Raw genomic sequence first — 19,892 nt, forward strand, 5'->3', positions numbered from 1 at the left:
AATTATGATGTCCCTACGCGCCACTCCAACCAATGTAAATAGCTTAACTGGTATTGTCAATGAATTTCGATGGTCAACACCGTCAACATACATCGGAATATGAACATGTTTCCAGAAGCACTGTTATCGGATTGAGTATATCACCATGGAAGCTATACCGACTGCATTGGATATCATTAGGGGTTATTAGCATAAGCGATGTCAAAGATAAGAAGAAAAAGTTCAACTGCAGCAACATCAAGATTAATAGCAGTGGTCGCACACAGCTTTATTCTGCACCACCTGTTGTTTCTCATTTAGGATACAGTTGAGATATCAAATATTCCTGAGCCGATATCATGCGCAGATGATTGGATCGTTTCCTTTTCATCATCATAAGGGAACATCAAATACACAAGTACGCATAATCATCTATTTCTGCGCTCTCAGAAGGTCTCAGTCAGAATATGCTACAGTTGAACATTTCTAAAGGTAAGTGTGTGTAATTGGTCATAAAACACTCACATTTAAAGAACGCGACATAAACATATTGAACAAGGAATAATTTCTCATAGCTTTCATTCAAGAAAATTTCACGCACAATGCACACATAATTGAATAATTTACGAATCTTCCTCAAGCGATTTGGTGTCGCCTGTGAAGTACTCACGTACGGGGCAGAAACCTGGAGGCTTACGAAATGGGTTCTACTTAAATTGAGGACGACGCAACGAGCAATGGAAACAAGAATGATAGGTGTAACGTTAAGGGATATGAAAAGAGCAGATCGGGTGAGGGAATAAACGCGAGTTAATGACATCTTAGTTGAAATCAAGAAAAAGAAATGGGTATGGGCAGGACATGTAATGAGGAGGGAAGACAAACGATAGTCATTAAATGTTACGGACTGGATTCCAAGGGAAGGGAAGCGTAGCAGGGGGCGACAGAAAGTTAGGTGGGTGGATGAGATTAAGAGGTTAGCAGAGACAACACCGCTACAATTAGTACATGACCGGGGTAGTTGGAGAAGTATGGGAGAGGCCTTTGCCCTGCAATGGGCGCAATCAGGCTGCTGCTGCTGATGATGATGATGATGGTGATGATGATGATGAAGTATTTCATCCGATACAAATTTCGCTAAAAGTAAATGACGACCATTCTTTCTTTTTCTTACCTCGAATACTGTTATGGCATACTGCCATGATAAAAAAAGAAAATTAACTGAGCTCAAACTTTAAAAAATATATACACTACCAAAAGATCAATAATACCTCAAACCGCTTTCATACATCCAACACATTTATGGAATGAAGTATGCTAGCAGCGAAAAATAGTAAGCCATATACATTATTTCAAATGCCGAATTGAAGACGGTATGATTCCCAGAATGATAAAAATATATAACGCTGAGGCATTGCACATTCAGTGCTCTACCTAATATAATAATTACAGAAAACAAACACTTTTGTACGATCTTCTTTTCCGATCATGCATCAAATGGGTAATGATAATGTGTTAACGTGTGCAAGCTGCTTGAAAAGCGGGGGAAATGAGACCCTTTTGAGACAGAATCCAATATTTAATTTGCAGGAAGTTGTTTTATTTTTGCTTCATTTCGTATTTCCCTCAACCTGATCAAAGTGACAGGCAATCTGGCTTCTCTCCAACTTCTTTTGGATGCGCAGAAGAAAGCTTTGCGCTGTCGCTGAAAGCGAACGAAACACCAAGAGTGCTATTGAGGAGGCCTCTTCCTGATATTGTGCTGTGTTCGCAGCGAGACGTGTGGAGCGAAACGAATACAGTATGGGAACTGCCCTACATTTCCTGTTGCCTTGGGGTTCCATGGGAGGATCAAGGTCACGGCTCTATAGTTTGGGAGTTGCACCGGCAATGTGTGCCACTCAACACTCACCTTTTAATTATTTACGTTTTGCTTATTTCTGCTGTCTTCGCAGCGCACAACACGTACTTTAAACGTCTCCCTCTTTTTGTCGTTTCTCCTATCTATCGTCTCTTGAACGCAAGCCCGCGTCCTAATCGACCTGTAAGGCCACAACAACAATTTTTAGAACGTCTTTTTTAAAGGTTTAGGCACACCTTTCTGCTTTCTTTACTAAAACCTCGCAACAGTTTCAAATCGTCAAATACAAAGATTGCTTGTAACCTGAGTGTCGTTAATGGTTTGCCGCATCCAAGGTTGTTCCGCTTTCTTCTGATACGCCTGCGTTGGATTATTCCCAATTGAAAGGATAATCAGCACTTGTATCACGAAGCTGTCGCCGCGAAGACTAACAATCACAACAGTGCATTTTACGGAAACCAGCTCGGAACAAAAAAGCAGCCCCACTGGAGGATAAAATGTAGCCCCTGGATGGCCAATAAGAGACTCCTACCCCGTGCACATCACACCGTTCTGCCTCCCACTGTCACTTTTATCTCCACGCTTTATCGTCTCAAGTTGGGGCTTGATTTGGAAGATGGGTGAGCAGCTTTTCCCGTCAGTGTCGCTTTCCTGCTAAATTGTTTTCTCGCGGCATTTCATAGCCAGTGATCACATGGTACGTGAGGCACGGTTTTATTTTTCTACAGCTTAATTCGATGGTATCGGTTTAAACCAAAGAAGAACCGGCACAAGAGAAGGAAAGTTTAAAGCTGGTAAATAATTAATTTATTATTTATTAATTATTTTTTATACACACTGCAGCCTCAATGAGGCTATTGCAGAAGTGGGGTGAAGAACAAACATACAAAGATTTTTAAACAAGCTTGCGTGAATTATTTCAGGGGTAGAGAGCGGATGTTGGCCGGTAACGAATTTCGGAATTTACTTGTTGATGGAAAATACTGTATTTAAAGGAATCAGTGCGGGCAACAAAGCTTAAGATATTTAGAACTTGGGAAACTATAACGTAAAACTATTCCAAATTTTTTATTCCAATTCTGTAATCAGCCCTCCGCGATTGGTAAAAAACTTTTTTGGACCAACTCCACTTCACCTGTCTCTCACGCGACGTCACAAAAACCGCGATAGCACCCCATCTGATATGACGTGTACACACTGATTATGCATAATTTGGCTGAACAAAAGAAAAATAGTTATTTCTGATTCAACGCCTTCTCGCCATTCGCCCCCGGCTACTGATCAAAAGTTTTCTGGCCGCAACCACTTCACCTGCCTTTCACGCGACGTGACAAAGCCACAAAAACTCACCGCGTCAAAGTCACCTGTACACATTTACAATGCATTATTGTGCTGAACAAAACTGAATTTTCTTCTGAATAGCCGCAGGCTGCCCCGTTCCGAAAGGAACAAAAGATGGCTGCCGCCGATAACTGAGGTGCATGCCTACTCGCACCTGCCGGAGAGCATCGTTTTTTTTTTGCGTATAATAAAACGTTTTGCGTGGCCGCGCAATGTTTTCGAGAACTTTCGGCACGTTTACGATCTCTTTCTGCCAAGTATTCTTTGCTGAGGATCCATTTTAGGGTCATTCCTAAGCTTCCGTTGCATGCCACCGCGAATTTCGACCAGCCACCGCAAGCTAAGTAAGGAAAAGCGTACCAATCGCAGACGCCGGCACCACCCTCTTCTTCCGGTTATCGACATTTAGTTCAGTGGCTCGGCCCCACAGAATCCCTCTCCACTTGATCGTGCTCCTCGCCTCACGTCAGCGAATTAAATAACACAAGCCGCTCAGTGTAGGCAATGTTATTCGTTTTCCAAACAAACAAAAGTGACCTCCTATGAACGAGGAGAGTGTTTGATTGGTTTGTTCAGACAACCCTGCGGGTGACTGCCCGATGCTTGCCTCGGCGGTTACGCAAATGTGACGTCAGGAGATTGGAATAAAAAACATATTGTAGTAGTTTTACGTTATAGGGCCGATGGTAGCTCATCGTACATGAGGGTTTTGGAAAAGTCAAATAGTTATCTAGAGAGGAGAGACGAGGGGAATTGATTAACGTGTGAAGGAATTTTAGGCATTCAAGTTTGTGACGCTGTGCAAGAGGAGTGACTCTAAGTAAGGGAATAAAGTTAGATGGCGGAAATTTCTTGTCGTATCTCTAATAAACAAAACACACTGCCTTTTTCTGCACTGATTCTAGTTTTTTTTTTTTTGGGGACGTCACAATGTTTGTATGGATTCCATACAACGCAGCCATATCCGAGGATGGGGCGAATGAAGGTTTTTTAAGTTAGAAGTTTAGTTTCTTGAGGAGCAAGTCGTAGCGTGTGATGTAAGTAACCTAGTATTTAAGAGCTTTGTAACAGGTGAGTTCAATGTTTTTCGACCATGACAATTCGTGTGTTACTAGAATACTTAAATATTTGAATTCGTATACCATATTTCAAGTATTATTGCAAATGGCATAGGCAAAAAAGGAAGGACAGGAGCGCCGTGTAAAGGACATAAAGACAGTTTTGGAAAATTTGATATTCTTTGCCAAGCTTTAGAGCAGTGACAGAAGTGACAAAAACAATTTGTAAAAACAACATGACCAGTACGATATTTATTTACCTGATATAAGACGCAATCATCTACGAAAAGGCGTATTTCAACTGAGGTGTGTAGGGGGAGATAAATTCTATAATGCAGTAATGTAAGAGGATCCAGTAATGAGCCTTGGCGAACCCCTGATGAAGCAGGAATAATGGGTGAATTATTAGTGTTAAAACATACATATTGTGAACGCTCGGAAAGAAATTCCGATATCCAGCTAATCAAAGATGCATTTTTTATTATAGCGAACAGCTTGTGCATAAGTGTAGGGTGTGAGACAGAGTTGAAAGCCTTTGCAAAGTCTATAAAGATTGCATCATCTATGTCTAAAGAGCTGCTAATGTCGTGCACCAATTCTGTCCGTTGTACTATAGTGCTAAAGCCACGTTTAAAACCCTGCTGGAAAGTGCATAACATTTTGGTTGGTTTCAAGAAATTCCATACCAAGATTAAAGATGATGTGTTCGCGTGATATACATGACTGTGCTGTTAAATATATGGGCCTATAGTTAGATAATAATTGAACGTTACCCGACCTAAATAAAGGCAGAATTGAAACAAGTTTGCACGAGGGAGTAAGGGCGGCGGTTGAGAGAGATATTATGAAGATAATTTTTAGGTATCTGCTGAAACAAATAGAGTATCGAACGAGAAAATCAGTCTGGATACCGTCAGGACCACACAACTTCTTGGTGTCTCCATTTAGGATTAGGTTAAGTAGACCCTCAGGAGACAGTGATATATGGTCGATTGGAAGGTATGGTTTGGAATCAAAAATAGGGGTTACCGAGTTATAAGTCACAAACACAGAGTGGACGTAGGTGTTAAAAGAAGCTATTGTCTACGAATCAGAAACTACAACATAGTTAATAATTAACGTGTCCGAGGATGACCTAGGTGGTAGGTTAGCTTTCCAAAATTTACGGCGATTAGGCATATATATTTCGGCAAAGTTACCTTGTAATGTAATTCTCTTGCAGCCCCAATTTTAGAAAAAAGTTTCTTATTAGCGCTATGTAACTGCTTGTGTTTTGTTGAGTCGCTCGAGCATTTCGATCGACGTAATCTTGCTACACGGTGTGATAAATGCAAAAGGGGCCAACTCATTCAAGGACATTCGGCGTTTATTTTTGTTTGTTTTTAAAGGGACAATAAGGTTGATACACCTACTGAGAAGATTTTCGAAGAAACTGGTCAAGATATTAGTATAACTAGTGGTACTTGTTAGTTCAAACTCATGGAAAGAATTGCGTAGGGCGTCTGTTATTTCCAAATCATCAGCGCGGGTAAAATCAGGAAATGTAGGGTAGATATAGCGGGATCTTGGGACGATGCCGAGAACTGAATTTAACACAGCATTGTGGTAGGATATTTCATCAATAACATCGTGTTCGTAACCGGCATTAAGAAGAGGTGTAGTAAGAAAAAAGAGATCAAGGACTGAAGTTTGCTGAGTGAAATCCTGAACAGGCCACAGGACAATTAAATGTTAACCAACTCCGTCCCGATAGCTAGCTCACTTTCACAGAAGACCAATCAACACCAGAAGATTTAAAATCGCCCATGCAGACAACGTTGGATGACGAAGTATTATAACTATGCAAAAATTCACGTTGGTTGTGTAAATACTCAATATTAGAACCAGGCTGGCGGTAAGTGACCTCCAAAACATATTTTAAAGTTGAACTTTACACCACATACACTCAGTGTCAGGTGTGGGAGGGAGTACAGAAATGTGGAGGTGAGATTGAAGAAATGCAGCAACACCGCCTCCTCTCCCTAATTTTCTGTCCCGCCGAACCACATTAAAGTCAGGAAGGGTTGCCGCAGAATAATGCACACCATCATGTAACGAGGTCTCAGTAACGGCCGATAATGTGTGACGAGTAAGACGAGACTAAGGAGGCCTCATACTGTCAGGAGGTGAAATTTATGGTGAAATTTAGAGAAATTGTGGCGAGCCTTTAGAAGCGTGAAAGCTGGTGTTTTTAAGTTTATAGCAATTCTTCCCTAGCACCTTATTCTCAATATCAAAGAGCTTGATAATAACAGGATGAGACCAGCCTGTGAAATTATTGCCGGGTCTATGTCACCTACCGATACGCAGACATACGAACTCAAGAGTCTCCTGCAACCACTTAGCAATGTTGGAAGAGAGTTCCTTATAATTCTCGTTAGCGCCCTCACTAAGATCATGCATAATAATGTTGTTTCTACGCGATCTAATTTCTAAATCGTCGTTTCTGCAAGATAGAGTTAGTATAGCGGTTTTTTAATTGCTGGATTTGAGTGTGTAGGTTTTCATTATACTCCTGCGCACCATTAGACGTTGAGGGTGACTCTAGAGAAGATGCACGAGCTTGCAAAGTTTCAAATCACGTGTTGACCAATGATTGAAACATTTTGATTTCAGCAATATCCAGAGCCTGGCCGTGTAAGAGTTTGGAGAGCATTCCTGCAAGTTTGGGTTGTCAAGATCTCTCAGCCGGGTTTTGGAGGCCGGACCACGCTGAGGACGAGCGTTGGGACCAGGGTTAACTTCCACATCACCGCTCAGTCAAATCCTGTGGGCAGCATTTAACAGAGCAGAATACAAAGAAATGTCGATAAAACCTTGGTTGCAGTCATGTGGGCAAGGGAACAGCAGCATATATTGGTCATCAGAACGGATGCACCGAGAATTGACAAGGTAACATACCTGCGTGACCAACAGACAGCGGATCAACATGGTGCCCGCACCGATGTTGCTTCGCCCACTGAAGGGAACTGCCGGGGACGTTTTTATAGCCGTAAGCAATGTCGTCCTCGAACCTGGTCTGTCGATGATTAGGCGGTGGATTGGAACGTCAATCTTCTCAAGAGGAGCATGCGGGATATGGACGGATGAAGCGAGGAGCAATCTGCCGCTATTATCCGCAAGGAAGATAGGGTCGACCACGCGTTGACCGCCCAGCACATCCATGACGCGGCGAGGGAATGATGAAAACGCGAAGCTCAGCATGACATCAGGGACATGCGCAGCAGCATTCTCGAACATGGAGGCAGCAAGGTAGCCTGCGAACTGCGTGATAAACAGACAGCGGATAAATCATGGTGTCCACGCCGTTGTTGCCGCGCCCACCTAATGCGTCCGTTTTACTTGCTTCCAGTTTGTTTTAAGGTTCTTAATATATGTCCTACCAATCCTACCAATCCTTAACAACATTGCATTGCTCCACAGCTGATCAACACGCATGTGGAAGCGTCCACCGCTTCCTTCGCTTATCTTAGATCGGATTGCGGAAATTGCATTCAGGAAGCCAACTAAGATAGTATGTTTATCACGTTAATTTTCTGGTTTATTTTAAATTATTTACGCGAAAGCCAAACAGCATGAAGAGAGGAGCGTCCACATCAATTCACAATAACCAAAAGAGGGTTCGCGGCGACGTTCCTTACCTTCACTGGAAGTAAATATAGCTCTGGAAAGAAACATGAATCTAATACATGGACCAGATGACCTGCACCACATCGTCACATTGCATATGAGTTTGGATGCATCAGCAAAAAGCAAAACATAAAACATAACGTCATCGGAGGGCATCAGCTCAAGTTTCAACTTGGCCCATTTGAAAACTCTTCCAGGGGGTCAGCAAATTTTAAGTGGAAATCAATGCTACGCATCGATCGCCGAGATTCAGGATAACAGCGGTGTCTGCTAGGATTTACAAAAGCCACCTTCGCTGGAATATCGCCACATGATCGAAGAAAAGAAAATAGGCAGTTAGAAAAAAAAAGAGAGTATAACTGTGATAAATGACTCCGGGAGACATTTTGCTTTCGGCGTGCAGCCAACTCGTAAAGATTTAAAGAACTAGTTTAAGAAGTTAGTGTATATTAGCAAACATTTCTTTAACTACGCAAATAAACGATCACTGAGAGAGCAGACAGGGACAGACGCTCACAAGGACTGCGCCTGCCCTTGTCTCGTCTCTGTGGGATCGTTTTCTCGCGCAGATCAATAAAAAAAAATTGTTCCTAAAGATTTCTTCTCTGTAGGACAAACCTAGGCTGTGGCAAAGCCTATGCCCGCTAATGGTGGGGTTCCCCTCTTCAGGACGGGTTACAGCTCTACGAGCTGCGAAGAGCTATTTTTACGGCCGGCCGTATCACGTGGTGCTGCATAACCAGTGCCTCCTTAGAACCATAAATTTCACATCCTGACATTATGCGACCTCCCCTCTCCCTAAAAAAAACACGTCTAAGAAACCTCTAAAATTTCGGGCGCAAGATCGCTTCGCCGTCTGATTTTCCGGATTTTTTACCCTGACCGCAGGTCCGAAACGGCATTAATCAAAGCCAACCCCGCCGTTTTGATTATCTCGCCTCCTCGAACCAGCACTCTCGGATGCATTTCTGTTGGCAGCCGTAGCCACCACAACGGCATTGCGAGGCCTACCTTCCGTTCGTTGTTAAGGTTCTTGCCTTTCGGTGCCGCTGTTTTGATCGAAAGAATTGGCCGCTGTCAGCAATGGCACCGACTCCGCCTCTGCAATCCTTGCGATTGGCTTCGAAGCTTAGAAAGCACGACGCGTTGCATAATGCCGGTTTCCGAAACGCAGCTTTGCCTCACCACAGAAGTGTTACACGCTGAAGCATACTTGATGTCCTGCGGTGAAGCTCAAGAAGCAGGGGATGGAGCATTGTCACGAGACAGTACGTATTCACTAATTACACACGCGTGCACCCGCCATCTCCTGTCACAGTACGAGCCCCGATATGTCTAACAAGTGTACTAGCAGGCGTTCAGAGCTTTTTTCGGATGTGCATGTGATGATTTGAGCCCTTAAGGACCGTAAAAGACATGCATTCAGTTTTTCATACTGCCAGAATTTTTTTTAAGTTTTAGCAGCCCCTAAGGAGTCCAAAATATCGGATGTTGATTTACAACTGATCAACAGGCTGCTTCAAATGGTATGTTGCGCGAATGCGTGGCAGAAAGAGAATGAAAACAGAAAGGACCGTCGCAATGAGGAATGATTAGGAAATTACCAGTAACACCTTTCCTTTGAAGGCGCTTGAACCTAAAAAGGAAAGTGTTGCCTGATGCCGAGCTGCAGGAGTCCCTCATCCAAACTAACATAAACTCTTTAAAGCAAGAAACGCAAAACTGAGGCATTGTGCGTGGGCTGAGAGTATGTCAGGAAAGTTGAGGTTGACTTTCCAACCGCTGAGAGACTCTCACTTGTGACAATGTTCGGGCCTAATAGCAATGAGCTTGATATCAGTTGATAGAAATATCTCAGCAGCTTCGCAACGTCGGAAGTATTGTTACGCGTTTTTCACCTTCTGTACCGGCAGTTGAATCTTTTTAAAGAAAACAATGTAGAAGAACTACCTGCTTGTCGAAGAAGACAAGCAAAGAAATCTCCTTATCCTTGACAGCATACCAAAGGGCCATACAGAGTTCATCACGCCGAAAAAAAAACAGAAATTTACGCAACCATGTGCAACACGATCCATTATTCTCCGCTTGGAGACTACCATGGTTTGTTCTTTTGTTGCGATTGTTCTGCTGCCTGCAAGAAGTGACAACGGATCAAGGAAGGCTATTTTTCTTCCACGAAAATAAGGATATATTGTTCGGCGGTTGATGTGCTCGAGCATCTGAAAAACCCATGGAATGAGCACCAACCTGGAGTGAGCTTGGTTTTGTTGGTTTAGGTTCTTAAAGTGACCCAACGTCGTGCGACGGTCAGATGTAGACAGCAGAGGCTTTTTTACCGCCTGCTTTCATAATATCACCTTGAGTGCCTATATGACTCGCGTCGTAGAACTTGATTGAAGGAGTACACAAAACTATCACTACATTGAAGAGCACGCTCACAATATGTGCTCATTGTTGTAGTGAAGCAACCTCACAATATTTCATTCGACTACTTTGTATATAATTGAATACTTAAACTGTGAACAAAAATGATGGGAAGTCAGCATGTATCACCCTCTTGGAAAGTTGGATGCCATGGTAACTCCGATTTCCCATGACGTCGAAAACACATAGTGGCAAGTTCAAAATAGCAGGCTTTATGACATATAAGTGGAATTTTTCCCGTGGTTCGTTTTAAGCCTTGCTAAATCAATAATAACCTGCATTTTTTTTAGTCGAGAAGGAGTATTGTCACTACTATGCGTTGAATAATTTTTCTTTAACACAATCATTCGAACAAGTGAAGTAGCCCACTCCTGCACTGAGACGAAAATACCTACACCTTTTCTTATTTTCCAATGGTTTCAATCAATGGACAAATACTTGTAATAATGATTGCACAGAAAGGCACAAATTTGTGCCCACTTGAATGGGTCATCAGCAGAGTTGGAAATTCAGTGATTCGTGCTTGGTTCTAAAAAAAAAACATGAGCCGGTGTTACTGCCAGCTGTGTACAGCCATCTACAAATTCCTTGAACCTTGATTTCAGCGACATAGTGGTCCCTAAATGTCCCAGGTTTTCATCGGGTGTCCCATAAATTTAGAAACTCTCTCGACTGTCCCGCTTTTCCATTATTTTTTCCACTGATTTAACCAACTTGCTTGTACTATTTAGTCATTCCCCTGACGGTAATTATTATCCTTGTCCGCGTGCACTGGTGGTTTCCTCTGTCTGCGTGCCCATGGCGTCCGAAGCACTTGCGCTGTTAGCTGTCTTTCATTCTTTCAAGATGCTAAGAACAGTGAAAGAGCCACATTTACCTCATGGGCATCCGGTGTGATGCGGTGCCCGTCACTGCGGTTTATGGCAAGTATGACTGCCCTTCCGTAGCATTCTTTAAACTGTAAGCTTGACCTCGCCGCAAATACACAGTTTAATTTTTGTTCAAGGCACTTACTGCACGGCCAAGGTTTGCGCTCAAATCTATCCGGTTTCCTATTATCTATCGTATTTTAGCACGGAGCAGTTTGTTTCATGGGCGAACTTCCTAGCGAACTATGACAATATGACACCTTCATGAGACGGAGATACGACATAGGTTGAGCGAGCAGCCGCGTCACATTTTCCTAACAATCTATTACACTAGTAAGTAGTGAAACAGAATATGTTTTATTGTCAGAGCGAATATTGCGTCTAATGTTGGAGAATAAGACAACACATGTTTTAATGGCCTGGCCATATTGAACATTTTGATGCCAATAGAAACCAACAAAGTATTTTTAGCGTTCCCTGCACTGTTTCTGAATGTGTCCCAATGTTTGGGTGTTAGATGTTCAGGTTCTGACGCCATTTTAGAGATGTTCTCCACGTTTCCTTGACTCTAATCATCAGCCAAACTAACAAGACTTTAGAGCACCTGCTATGAAACTTGGTTTTATAATAAACACGGAGCGATTTGCGGTCGAAATAATGTGTCATTAGGCAATGTCTCCGTTTCTCTTTGCTCTTTTGTTATTATTGAAAAGAACATGTTGTGTATGGGGCAATCGGTACTGCACTCATTTTGGGTATGCGCGTCCCGGATGGTTTATGCAGATGATAATTTGTTTTATTGTTTGTCGATCTCATATATTGTTGTTCCATCAATTTCCTCAAATCTTCACCCTGTTTTGTATTCCGTATTACGAATTTACTATAAAAATAATTTTGAGTCATTATCAATAATATTTACATGAATGCGATATACCAATTAACAGCACTGAGTTCCTCTCGTTGCTGTGGGAGGGGTCATCAGATCTAGAAGAAAATGGACGCTACAAACTATCATGTTAAGCAGATGTATAAAAACAACATTTTTAAACAGAACGCCGTAAAAAAGGATTAGAAGATAACTGCAATGGAACATTAAGCAATGACGCCTCACATTAGTTTTGCTTTAATTTATTCGAAGCACAGCCCACATTTTGCGTAGCTAAGCAGACACATAGTCAGAAATCGTTCGATAAGCATATAAACGAATGTGTAAATAAATAAATAAAACACTCAGGTATATCTGTACACTGTTGATGCCTAAATGTTTATCATCTTGCTCAGTGGGCCAGGTCCCACAAAAATATGCATAGCCTTTCGTGCCATAATCACTCAACATACCTATTCCAGAAAATCATCGAAGAGAGGCCACCATCCAACACATTAGCTCATCGTCAATGTGTTAAGCTCCTGATTTGTATTTTCTTATATTATCCTGTTAACGACATGAGAACAAAATATGTGGTGTCACGTATTCTTGAGGGAATTGGTGGCCTCGCCGAACAGTGCTTTGACTAGCTGTTTTTCTCAATCTTAACCACCGTGTATCCGAGTTCTGGGCATTCTTGAATGCAGTAGCCATGGAACATCATGTCCCCCGCGTAGATTTCAGAATGAATGCCATTCCCTGTATATACAATAATGGTAAATGACTAAGTATTGCCTACTTTATGCCTACCCGCTATGGTTGCTCAGTGGCTATGGTGTTGGGCTGCTGAGCACGAGGTTGTGGGACCGGCCACGGCGGCCGCGTTTCGATGGGGGCAAAATGCAAATACACCCGTGTACTTAGATTTAGGTGCACGTTAAAGAACCCCAGGTGGTAGAAATTTCCAGAGTCCTCCACTACGGCGTGCCTCATAATGAGGAAGGGGTTTTGGCACGTAAAACCCCATAATTTATTTTTATATTTATGCCTTTCAGACGACGCGCTCAATCGCGTTATCATCCTTTAACCAAAGGCATTGACTTTTGTGAAACCTCACAAGTGAGCTCGTTTACGGCGGGTTGGATACAACCGATCCTGCCATGTCACTGTGATAATTCATCAGCTTTCCAAAGAAGCAAAATTAGGTTAATCAATCACAGACCTAGCGCTAGCCGTACGCAGTAGTTATGTAAAAACATTCAGAGATTGTGGCTTTCAATAGGCCGCAGGTAATTTTTCTTGATTTTGCCATTTCATTTCGTCTACGTTATCATATATATATTCAATGAAAACAACAATGAAAGTTTCCTGTGCTTCTGTGGCTTCATGATTGTCGCGCGAGAAAATGGCACCCCTGAGGTTTTTGTTGTTGTTCACGCACACACACACAGACACACACGCAAACACGCACGCACATACACGCACACACACACACATATATCATCATGATGATGATCATCATCATCAGCCTGGTTACGCCCACTGCAGGGCAAAGGCCTCTCCCATACTTCTCCAAGCACCCCGGCCATGCACTAATTGTGGCCATGTTGTCCCTGAAAACTTCTTAATGTCATCCGCCCACCTAACCTTCTGGCGCCCCCTACTACGCTTCCCTTCACTTGGAGCCCAGTCCATAACCCTTAATGACCATCGGTTATCTTCCCTTCTCATTACATATCCTGCCATTCCCTCCCATTACATATCCTGCCATATCCTGCCAAATCCGTCCCATTACATATCCATTACATATACTTCAAGAAATCTGCAGTGATCGGATCCTCCCCAGCTGCCTTCCCCCTTTGCATAGCTCCCAAGGCGGTATTCACTTTTTCCGGCGTTACTTGTGGGATTTCAAGTTCTTCTAGTGTATCCTCTCTCACGTTATCGTTGTGGGTGCTACTGGTACTGCATAAATCTATATAAAACTCCCCAGTCACTTGAACTATCTCATCCATAGTAGTAACGATTTTGCCGGCTATGTCTCTTAACGCATGCATCTGATTCTTGCCTATTCCTAGTTTCTTGTTCACTGCTTGTAGGCTTCTTCCGTTCCTGAGAGCATGTTCGATTCCATCAATATTATAGTTTCTTATGTCGGCTGTCTTACGCTTGTTGATTAACTTAGAAAGTTCTGCGAGTTCTATTCTAGCTGTAGGGTTAGAGGCTTTCATACATAGGCGTTTCTTGATCAGATCTTTCGTCTCCTGCGATAGTTTGCTGGTATCCTGGCTATTGGAGTTACCACCGACTTCCATTGCACACTCCTTAATGATGCCCACAAGATTGCCTTTCATTGTTTCAACACTAAGGTCCTCTTCCTGAGTTAAAGCTGAATACCTGTTCTGTAGGTTGATCTGGAATTCCTCTACTTTCCATCTCACCGCTAACTCGTTGAGTGGCTTCTTATGTACCAGCTTCTTCCGTTCCCTACTCAAGTCTAGGCTAATTCGACTTCTTACCATCCTATGGTCATGCAGCGCACCTTGCCGAGCACGTCCACATCTTGTATGATGCCAGGGTTAGCGCAGAGTACGAAGTCTATTTCATTATGGCTCATCCACGTCCACTGTCGGCTAACCCGCTTGCAGAACAAGGTATTCATTATCCGCATATTACTATGTTCTGCAAATTCTACTAATAACTCTCCCCTGCTATTCCTAGAGCCTATGCCATATTACCCCACTGACTTGTCTCCAGCCTGCTTCATGCCTACCTTGGCATTGAAGTCGCCCATCAGTATAGTGCATTTTGTTTTGACTTTACCCACCGCCGATTCCACGTCTTCATAAAAGCTTTCGACTTCCTGGTCCTCATGACTGGATGCAGGGGCGTAGACCTGTACTTCTTTCAATTTGTACCTCTTATTAAGTTTCACAACAAGACCTGCCACCCTCTCGTTATTGCTATAGAATTCCTGTATGTTACTAGCTATATCCTTATTGATCAGGAATCCGACTCCTACTTCTCGTCTCTCCGCTAAACCTCGGTAGCACAGTACGTGTCCCCTTTTTAGCACTTTATATGCTTCTTTTCTCCTCCTAACCTCACTGAGCCCTATTATGTCCCATTTACTACCCTCTAATTCCTCCAATAACACTGCTAGACTCGCCTCACTAGATAACGTTCTGACGTTAAACGTTGCCAGGTTCAAATTCCCATGGCGGCCTGTCCGGAGCCAGGGATTCTTAGCACCCTCTGCTGCGTCACTGATCTGACCAACGCCGTGGTCGGTTGCTTCGTGGCTGCTGGGGACTAAGGGCCGAGGTTTGATTGTATTCATATAGGAGGCTGTGGCCAAGTACTGCACCAGGGTGGCCAATCATGCTCTGGTGAGAGAGTGCGTTACCGGTTCTGGTCACCGGAATCAGGCCTCACTCCAGGCCTGTTTGTGCAATTTTATCAACACACGGTTTTTTTTTCGGTGGAAAATTTTGCGGCCCCGGGATTCGAACCAGGTCCTCTTGCACGTGAGTTGGTTACTCTACCACCACCGCAGGAGTTGTGCGCCTCATTTAACGTACAGTGGTGCCGTCTTTGATCAGTGAAGGTGGACCAATCTGAGTTCGGTAAACCACACAGATGCACACAACTAGAGAAACCTGGTATTTATGACCTGCACACGTGTGGCCATGCATAATACAGAAGTTTTTTTAAGAGGGCTTCCGTACGATGATAAACTAAAAGACATATTAAAAAAAGAAGACAACAGGGGATTTGAACTCGTGGCTCTTGGATGCTGCCCGGAGAGATAGCTCAGTCGTTTGGTCCGTCAGGCCCTAGGTTACATTGAAGCGCCATAGCGCCTGTCCAGAGCCTCATACTTACGTGGAAAGGGACTGCTGTTGTCCGTGATGGTCGATCTCAAGGACTGCTGCTCACGAGAGCGAAATACCTTTGTGTAATTATTATAACTCCAATAAGACTAATTTTGCAAAGAAAATGGCTATGAGGGCTGCACTACGAGTGATATGATTGATAATTTTCTATATATATATTTTTTTTCATCTCATCTATGGGATCGAATGCGAGTGCTGTTGTTTTGTTTCTGCATGTAGTAGTTAAGAGAACGCGTATAAGGGAGGAGAAGAAAAAAGGGAAGGAAAGTTTCTGAAGCATAATTGGAGCGCCGTAGTTTTAAAGCACACCCGCTGTAGAGAAACGGAAGGAGATATAAACGTGCGCTGCCATGATACGCACGCGACCAACTGCCTTAACAAATTTAGAGATTTGAGAGAAAGTTTTGTTGACAACCGATAACAGGGCAATCAGCACTCGAATACGACGAGAGAAATTATTGAGACGTGGAAAATTCGCTGAAATAAGTATGGTTTGCAAGACACATGCTTGGAATTATTGAACTTTTTAAAAGATGAGGGGAATATGCGCTCACCGAGAGGACAGCGTCCGCATATATATGCATATATATATATATATATATATATATATATATGTGTGTGTGTGTGTGTGTGTGTGTGTGTGTGTGTGTGTGTGTGTGTGTGTGTGTGTGAGTGTGTGTGTGTGTGTATGCGAGTGTTGTGTGTAATGCGGAAGATGAAGGGAAAACAGAGGGGCCCGACTTTCGACTTTCAATATCGCAACCATATGAAGCCAGCAGATAATCACGCCAATGCAAGAGTAGGGGAATTTCTGTGTTGTTGAATAGAAGCCGAATAATGGCTGTCGCCGACAGCTTTCATTTTCTGTTTTGGTCGCACAACTGTATACTGTGCACGAAATGAGCACTACTACAATTTCCGAAATCGTGTTTTTTTGGTGCCAAACCGTCAAGTGCTCCATTGAGTGAAAAAGGTGGTGTTTCTAGCAGCGAAACAGCTAAATTCCCTTTGGCCCCGATGCCACGTCCCGAGCGCGCCTCGATGATGCAGAGCAGGTGAATCGGAACACCTGCTGTGGTGATAGTGCGCCAGGTGTTGTATTATGAGAGAGGGAGCTGCCGCGACGCGACGCCACCAGTGCGTCTTGACGGAGTAGATACGGCGACGCGAGTCACCGGGTTGAGACGGGTTGTCATCGACGGGGCACTCGCGTGACGCTCCCGTGCGGGTGCCGCCGTATCGCTTTCGGAAGCCAGCGCGCGGTCCGTATCTCTCTCCCCTGCACAGGGCTTAGCTGCTGCGCACGCCTACCGGCCTGGGCGCCCGCGGCTGCTTCCTCGGTCTCTCCTCGCACGGTACGTCCGTGGCATACGGCCTTGGCCCCGCAGAGTGCTTCTCTTTGCTGGCTCGGGTAGCACGTCTACCATGGTACATTATTTGCAGAGTAAAACTCGAAGAACATCTCAGCGGCGTTCAATGGTGCATTATTGCTTTCGAATTCACAACTCATAAGTACTAAGGTGTCCTCAGACTTTTTTACCTTTTTTTCTTTTAGCTAATTTCGATGTTTATTTGAGCAATTTTCATTGTGCACTTTGATGTGGTGAAGTTCTTGCCATTGCGTGGTTATTAACGTTTCATAGACGTGGTCTTATAGTATGTCAGTGGCGGTTATATTGACGCCTAGCCTACTGCCTGACGTGAGGTAGCTTTCGCTTTCCCTTTTTAGGCTTTCCTCACAGGGCGCAAGTGAAGGAATACCTTGCAAATGGCTCGTCTATAATATATCCGGCATGTGAAGAAATGAGCAAGAACGTATCAGAAATTTGCTTCCTATTATTGCAGCTGACAACATTATATTAGCGTATGGTCACTGAATTTCCCAAATGCAATTGCAATAGACTTACTCTTCTTTTATTTTGCTATATAAACTTAAATTTTCTTGCTCCAGTTCATGAACGTGCTCTAGTGCACGATTTATCAAGCTAAAAGATATATATTTGCAGAGGAAAATACAAGTGCCACGGATTAACACGCATGATGCTTTGCGGTCTCAAGCCTTTGGACATTTCTTAGCGACCTCGTGTAAGTACACATACACATTTTTACCTCTCTGCAAACTTGTGCAAAACATTAAAGGTTAAATCGCCGAAGCGCCGTTCAAGATAACAATCAATTATGAAAACTTTTTCACATTTACTCATAGCCATGTAGGTTGTACATCTACGGAAACTATCAAATGCGATCTGCGGTAGAACAGAATTAGTGAACTGAATATATATTTGTTTACATGGTCGAGTGAACTATCTGTAAAAAAGCTTTATTCAGCCCAACAAAAGAACTACAGAATATGCATTAAGTTGTCAGCGCCTGAATAGTAATTAAATGTGACCAAACAGCGCGCCACATGGTACTTTCACTATTTCATGTTTTAAAAAGCAGCTACGAATACCAGTAACGCATCCTAAGCAGTATTCTTTATTGTCTTGAGCAACATGAACAATCATAATTACTGATCCGTCTCGCTGGCTAAATATGCAAGCTTTATTGCACACATCTTGTCTCTCGATCTCGAGACATAGTGAGGAACATCATTAAAAACATATCAAGGATGGTATGTTCAGGAACATCAATCACTACGATTTGTTTCTATCCGGATTTCTCCCGTGGGTTACATTTTTCCCTGTTCCAAAGAAAGCGCCAGTGAATTTTAGAAGTGTCCTATTAGAACCAACTGCTGTATAGCGCAGCGATGTTAATGTCCCTTGATGTGATTGGAATACAAGGTCACTTCGGCACGCACAAAAGACGTTTCAATATACCGTCAGATACACTCACGCAGCAAATAACACAACGACCTCAACTTGCTTTGCATTTTAAACGTATCTGAACACTTGACATCAAGGCAAGCAACGCATGGTAACTTACCAGACTGGGTAGCTGTTTCTTAAAATTGACGGAAGAACGGAAGGGCGAGGCCAGCGACGAACGTCAAGTCATTCAGGACACAGGCAATGGCCGCATGCTTTGGTATATTTGTTTCCTTATATGAGGTCCAGTTCATAATTTGATTTACCTGAGACGCAAATAGTTTATTCGAAGATTGTTTCATGTGAGCAATTATGGCACACGCAAGCTCATTTTTATGCGGTGTTTCGTACTCACTGCTCTCGACATTTTTTCTTCCTAGCTCGGACATGTCAGCTACCTCCGTGGAATGCAAGTGACAGCGCGTCTTGCCTAAAACCTCAATCGCTTATGCAAGATACATTTTTCACGTAAATCATTTGTCCCCAAAATACCTGCCATCGTGTCAAAATGAGCGTCAGCTTTTTTCGATTGTTCTTACGGCGAACTAATTGTTCACAGCGGCGAAGCAGTCCGCTCACTTACCAAAATAATTATAGCACTGACTCGTAACCAGTCTTTTTGCCGGCATTGCGTTGGAAGCCATTGCAAGTTTTCAGTACGCGAATGTCAGTAAAAAAATATGAGAGAAAATTTTATGCTTGTACCATTTACACATATACATTCAGTGATGTCTTATTTCTTTGTGGTGGCTAGGTAATACTTTGGTCATACACGGAGGCATGCGGTGTCTGAAAAAATTGGCAAGAAGAAACAGGGCGACATTTCTCCGAACTCGAAATGTACTGCTTTAATATTGTAATGAAGAATGCGAAACGATCAAGAAAAAGAGAGTAGTGTCTTACTGTGGTATTGCTGATGTGATCGGCATAAAAAGCCTTGGAGAGCCTGTCAACAATCTTGTGTTTACTGTGTGAGGCATAACATTGCATGCATAAGAAAATGAGAGCTCCAACGCTCTCACGACCGCTCTAATGTACCGACTACGTGGACTCAATCGTCGAGAAGCGTCATATGTCAGTCATGTGCATGTATGTTTGTGCGCGGTCTGTTCCCGCCCAC

General features: G+C 43.2%; 1 long non-coding RNA gene across 1 annotated transcript in view; it reads left to right on the top strand.

The window, feature by feature from the left end:
- LOC135896282 (uncharacterized) overlaps positions 1–19,262 on the top strand; it is a 112,681-nt gene extending 93,419 nt beyond the window's left edge. The window contains exons 3-4 of the long non-coding RNA XR_010562661.1: positions 17,969–18,047; positions 19,153–19,262. This is a non-coding gene — a long non-coding RNA (uncharacterized lncRNA). The remainder of the gene's footprint in view (positions 1–17,968; positions 18,048–19,152) is intronic.
- The last annotated feature ends 630 nt before the right edge of the window (positions 19,263–19,892 follow it).

The sequence above is a fragment of the Dermacentor albipictus genome, chromosome 3 (genome assembly GCF_038994185.2).
Source record: "Dermacentor albipictus isolate Rhodes 1998 colony chromosome 3, USDA_Dalb.pri_finalv2, whole genome shotgun sequence".
Lineage (NCBI taxonomy): Eukaryota > Metazoa > Arthropoda > Arachnida > Ixodida > Ixodidae > Dermacentor > Dermacentor albipictus.